The sequence below is a fragment of the Polyodon spathula genome, chromosome 4 (assembly GCF_017654505.1).
Source record: "Polyodon spathula isolate WHYD16114869_AA chromosome 4, ASM1765450v1, whole genome shotgun sequence".
NCBI classification, from domain to species: Eukaryota; Metazoa; Chordata; class Actinopteri; order Acipenseriformes; family Polyodontidae; genus Polyodon; species Polyodon spathula.
Genome location: NC_054537.1, coordinates 83,531,238 through 83,537,988, shown reverse-complemented (window position 1 = coordinate 83,537,988; position 6,751 = coordinate 83,531,238).

Sequence of the window (6,751 nt, the reverse complement as noted above, 5' to 3'; positions counted from 1 at the left end):
TAGACAACAGTTTCATTCATGATTTTTCTTGGCAAGCACGTGTTGTCAACACTTGACTGATTGGTTAATCCACCAACAGGACTAGCAGTATCATCCTGTGTTGATCTGTCCAACACCATATGAAAGCAATGGCAGCGATACAGGCGGCAAAATGCCTTGCTGTGCTCATTTGTCCCGGGCTTTAGGCATCCTTATGAAGAAAAGACATTGAAGGAAATTGTAACCACATCCATTATATACCATGTATATGTTATATTATTGTAATATTTAAGGGTAAGTATATTCTATTTTGACTATTACTGTAGTGATCCATAGTCTATTAGGTAGATGTAAAAAGTTGCAAATATAACTTGCACTGTGGGGGTCCTTTGCATGAAACATGTGCAGCACGATATGAAAATACATCCACACACTAAACATTCAGACAAACACGCACACACAGACACTCACCATGCCAAACAATTACAGCTGTAGTTGACGTATTCCAGCCGTTTCAAGCTTTGAAGTTTGTGCATAAATTTGAGAGACACACATTACTCTGTAATACTCTTACTGAATATCAGGATTAAAAAAAAAAAAGAAAGAAAATGGACATGGTACTATGTCATTTCACACTGAGGGCCAGATGGTGAAAATGCTTTGGCGGCATTTCTGTTTATGTTTGAAAAAGGAATGTTGTTACTGAAAGAGTTGCAGTTAGATCATTTTTCACATTAACATAAACATGGAATCATGAATAAAACTGAATGATGCAATAGTTCAAACACTCCTTAGGATAAGTGCTTAACTGGGTAATGTATACTTTAAGTTAATTCTGGAAATGATGTAAGTCCTGGGTTTGAATATAAGGAGTCCAATTCAATGTGTTACATTAACAAAGCATTTCTCATGGAAACGACGATGGCTGGTTTAACAGTACCCAAATAGCACTAGTTTAGGATTACTTTTAAAAATGTATTTGACCTGACTCGTGTTTTGGGTGTGGAGTACATTTTCAAGCACAACCCTGATTATTTTGTCATTTAGAGTAACCAATTATTTTACCCTTGATTTTCTCCCCAATTTAGAATGTCCAATTATTTTTTCACCTCACCGTGATGACAAATTCCTCACACACCTCAGGAGAACTGAAGGTTCAGTCCTCCGATCTCACGATCAAGCCAGTTTCTTCTTTTACGCCAAGGAATTCAAGAGTGGATGTCAGAGAGCTACTGACCCTTGGGGCATCAAAGGCCAGCCATGCAGTTGTCTGCCTGAGCTCACCAGGGCCTGACAGGTAAGGTCCGCTATAGCGCAGTGAGGAGAAACAGTCACTGCAGTCCAATCCACTGGACAACCAGAGCCAATGCGATGCTCCCTCTGGAATCTTCAGCAAAGACCAGCAACTGCACAGCCAGGACACAAACCTGCACTCCCTTGACTGTATGACTCACCCTGCACATACGTGTCCATACTTTTTACCAGATGAGCCACCTATTGAAAAATGTGATCATTTAACATGGCATGATTATAGACTATGAAGCAATACTAAAATAAACTGATAAAATGGATGGACTACTTATGACATGGTGTCACAGATTGCCTTAGTGGGTTACATCAGACCAGGGAGGAGACAGACTGGAGTAATGAAATGAATGCACTGGTGTGCAGATTTATTGAAAAATAAAAAGGTTTAAACAAAAACAAACACTGAACTCAAAACAAAATGGCACAAGGGACAAAACAAAACATTGTACGAACAATTATCGAATAGCAATCATCTATCTTCTCCAATTCGTAGTTTTTAATGTTCCTCCTCTGAACACACTCTCCGTTCAGCCAAAGCTGCTTCTTTTTTTTATTGTGGCCGAGGGATTAACTGGCTGTCAATTACCCAGTTTATCCTCTGACCACATTCGAAACAGGTTCTCTCTTATGCCTGGTCAACAGCCAGTGCGTCAGTAATCATTCGCTGTTGACCACACAGTCTCACAGTTTTACATTTTAAAATTTTAACACAAAATTAAATATGCATAGGGGGCGGGGCGTACCCTGTCACACATGGTTATAGAATGAAATTAATTTGAGCAATTTAAAAGTGCTGCTGACCTACAAATGTTATGCACTAAATAGCACTGAAGAGGCACTACAAAAGTAATGCAGTAGTTCAGATGGAAACTAAGCATTATGACTGGAGTACTGGCAACATATTGAATGAGTTCATATTTGTGAGGAATGAATGCTAGGGTCACTGTGTGTAATTACATTTAAAATTACCATCAATTGAGCTATTAATGCAAATCTCTCATTTTCACTGATGTATGCATCACTGAATTTCTCATTTCATGTTGGTTGTCGTCACTAACTTTGCTATTTTCGCATACTGGAAGAAAGTTTGATTGTGTTCCTTTCTGGGAAAGCTCCCACCACCCAGACCAAACACGCTGGCAAAAGAATTTCAGCAACACATTTTTTTATTTACTATGTGGAGAATAAAAACAGACTATGTGCTAAAGTAAGACTTTGTGGCCCAATGACGACTATTTCAACTAATACTTCATTACTTAACGTCCTGTGCAACTCCGAGTACATTTTTCAGGCATTAGATTTGCGCACACCTGTGACAGAGATCGAATGATTCTTAGCGTTTGTGACGGAGAGCGAATGAATCCGAATCAAAAATCTCCCTCTCGACCAGTGAGGGCACTGTACAACAGGAGCTGCGGGCTTCCTACTGAATGGTTGGGCAGTTCATCCTGGGGACAGTCGGGAGCCGGCCATTCATGAAGAGGGCGGCGTTACGGTACCTGGAGTCATCGCCCTAGTACGGTGAGCGAAGTTTCAGTCATGAATTGGAGGAGACGTGATTGAACTAGCTATCGGAGGGGGCGGGGCTTAGGGTACTTTAGGGGGACGTGACGCCGTAATCGGCTCCTTTGTTGTGGTTAATGGGAGGAGACAAGGACGGAATTGTGAATGAAGTGTGGGTTCCTTGAGGAGTATTGTGTTTTGTTTTAGCAGACGGCTGATACGAAGCTGGAGCTGCGGCAAGAAGCCCGGACCTGAACACGCACGAGCACCAGCAATCAGAGCACCGCACCTGCACCAGAGCACCCAGTTTGGAGACATGTTTTTGTGTTTATTGTTTCGGGACTGCAACCCCTTTGTTTTGTAGCTGGTAATACCCATTGCTGGGTAGAACCAGCTTTATTATTTTGGGTCCAGTTTTCACTGGCAATACCCATTGCTGGGTAGAGCCAGCTTTATTATTTGAAACGCGGATTAAAAGGGGCATTAAAAGAAACCTGACCGGTAGACTTCGTGTTTGTCCTTTGTTGGAGCACCTCAACTCACCTATACACCGGAGCACTACAAACCACTTTGCCACAGCGTTAGATCTCTCAACCTGTGAGGGCACTGTGTAAAGGGAACAGAGTACTCAGGACTAAAAGTCATGACAATTTATTCCCGTGGGTAGGTGGAAGTCGGCCAGGTATAAATAGGGGTAGCAAAGTAATCTGTTCCTTTGTAAACGGTTAGATAGAACTATAAGGAAACCTTTGTGAATCCAGAAACTGAGTATATATAAAGTAAATACAAGAACGTCCAATACTTTTATTGAATGCACATCTGAAAACTATGCTTTTATTTAATATAAAAAGCATGTTGTCTGGAGAAGTTGTGTTTCCTGCTGATAAAAGCTGGTCGACATCAGTGTGCAAATTGGTCTTCAATGGAAGAATTGTTTAAATCAACTTCAAACTGTGTAATTAGCAATTAGATTGGGATTAAAGCTACACTTGTGAAGGTGAGTGTCAAATCTAAATCAGCATATGAAATGTGATTCAATTTGTGAACGATTGATATATTATTATGATTTAGATAGGGTATAGGTTTAGAACGCAATCTTCACAGACAGATTTTTTTCCTGCTAATTGCAGTCACAAAAGAATGTCAATTTATACCACTCAATAAATGTGTTGTGTTTTTTAAAGATGCTTCTCTGCTGTAGTAAATATAAGGTTTATAACAGCACAATCCTGTTTCATTGAGCTTCTCTTTGAGTATGTGCTGAATCCCTGCTTTTTTTTTTTTTTTTTTTTTTTTTTTTTTTTAAGAGCGTTCCTCTGTTGTAGAAGTCGTATCTGAATACGTATTTATTTGCAGAATGGAATAATAAGGTCATAAGAAAAGGCTAAACACCATACACAAATCTTATAAAAGGATTTATTTTCAGGATATTTCCATCAGATTATCCCTCAGTGGTAACACTTTATATTAAGGTGCTGCTATTAAGGATTGTAGATGGTTTATAAATATATATATATATATATATATATATATATATATATATATATATATATATATTATAAAGGGGACAGTTTTTAGCCACCTATTCTACTTTGAGATGTTTAAATGTAATTCAGTCTATGGCTATTGCATGGTTATAAAACCTCTGCAATGATTTATTAACACTAGTTATTAAGCATCTATTATATATTTATGAAACATTAATAAGCAGCACCTTAACCCTTTGTGGTCCTGTGTCTGACATTGAGTCCAGCGTTCCAATTTTCCCTTTCCTGTCCAGTGTCAGACATCAAAAAAATGACAAGCACAGGTCTCTAGGAAAAAGCAGAGAAAACCTTTTAATGGCCGCATGAGATCGTGAGGAGCCGAGAGAAGCTGAAAAAAATGGGAGGGAGGAAGGTGGGGCCGGATCTGCACCACAGACCTAACACGGACATAAAAAAAAAAAGAATTTCAGAGACATTCAGAGCTTTGAGATGTTATATTAATAATGATTTGGTGATAAAACGAGTAAATCATGGGAGGATATAACATTATGCACTACTATGAAGAGGTATGTGATAAATACAGTGAACAAGGGGTGGGGCTTGGCTGGAGATGTAGTACTGAGTGTCCTGTTTATTTGCAGTGCCTTTTAAAGCAGTTTTACTGTGGGGGAAAAAAAAAACTTTTAAAAGTGTGTGTAAAATAAACAGTGTGTGTGAAAATAAATTTGACTGGACGTGCCCGACAGGCGCTGAATAAATGGACTGCTAAGGGTTAATATAAAGTGTTTTCCACTCAGTTTCTGATCAATTGTATCTGGAACACAGTATAGAAATATGGAACAAGGCCATTTACGCCCTTGTATAAATATAGTACAGTGGATTATGAGAAAGCATACTTGACAAATCTTTAGGTTATCGACCACATTTCCAAGCACAATCATATTGAAATAAACCTGATCAATTTGAGAATACGGTATATTGTTCACTGGTGGTCAGCCTGCGTTTTTTTTGTTTTTTTTTTAATTCAGGTCATTTTGTACTATGTATTAATGTCTACACTATTTACATGTTAAACTGAATCATGTCTTAGTGATCGCATGCATTTTACAATGTAGAATCAAATATGAATATACACTAAGATTCTCAAACAAATCACTTCCAAACTTTTTTTGCATTATAAGATAACTGTGTTAATACCATTCCCAAAAAATAGATAATACAAACTTACCAAATACACACCAGAGACCTTTGTTTCATTTTGTTCAAACTGATACAGTATGTGAAGATATTCTCCATGCCTTCATATGACCTCAGAGCCACTTACAAGTGTTTATTTTGTTCATAAAAATATAACATGTATTATAAATCAATTGACAAAAAGTATTTAAACTATTTTTATCCCCTCACTAAGCCTACATACCACACTGCATTCCGTGAAGTGCCATTGTATTATTATATTGGTTCAGAGCACCTGTCTTAGAATCTGTTGAGCTTGTAAAAATAGCATACTGCAATCTGCAAAACTAGCAATCTACTTTCTGCATAAATGGTATTGTACTGCTAAACTCTATATTTGTTATTAGTGATAAGTTATCATGCTTTTCTTTTAAACAATTAAATAGGAACTGATACCCATCCCACATTCTCCATTAATAAACTATTAAATACAGTATTAAAAATCTGATATAATCTTACTTTGTTCAACCAGGTACAAATAAATACATAAATACAACAATATTAAACAGATATTTCAATCAATACCCGCATGTATATTGACTTACTTCCAGAAGAAAAATATTTGTATCCTTGTATAAAATATTGGTATCCTTGTATAAAAGTAATACACTCTGTTGTATGCCATTCAAATGAATAGAGGCAAGGCTGTGCTTAAAATCTGCACTTTACAACAGAGGTGTTTTAAAGTGTGACTGAACAGGCTGTAGTGTTTAAAACACAATGTATTACATTCCCTAACTGTGTGCTTTGTTGTACATATTCATGCAATGTCTTTTTCAACATAATTTTATATTTTTTATTGACACAGTATTGCCAACTCCACCATTACAGAAATCACGAGAAACACTTAAACAAGAGATTGTGTACAAATCGTAAGTTGCTATTTTTCTAAATATAAACCAATATTTCAATGTTAAGAGGAACCAATATGACGAGTTTGTTTAAAAACAAAGTTAACAGCTTATATTGTGTCTAACAGGTCTTTACAGAACTTTTATTAGTGCATCACAAAATGCTTAACTAAAGTGAATCTGAAAATAATAAAATTACCACGAAATACAAACACCACATTACAATTGAGGGTTTTCACCCAAGTGACCCCAGCGCCATACTGGTGGTCAAAACAGCGATGGCAGCCAATGCAAATTCGGCGTCTTCCACACTACAGTGAGAGTTATTTGCCACAGAACACAATTCTCACCTCCAGTGTCAGGAATTGAAAAGATAGATGCCAGATT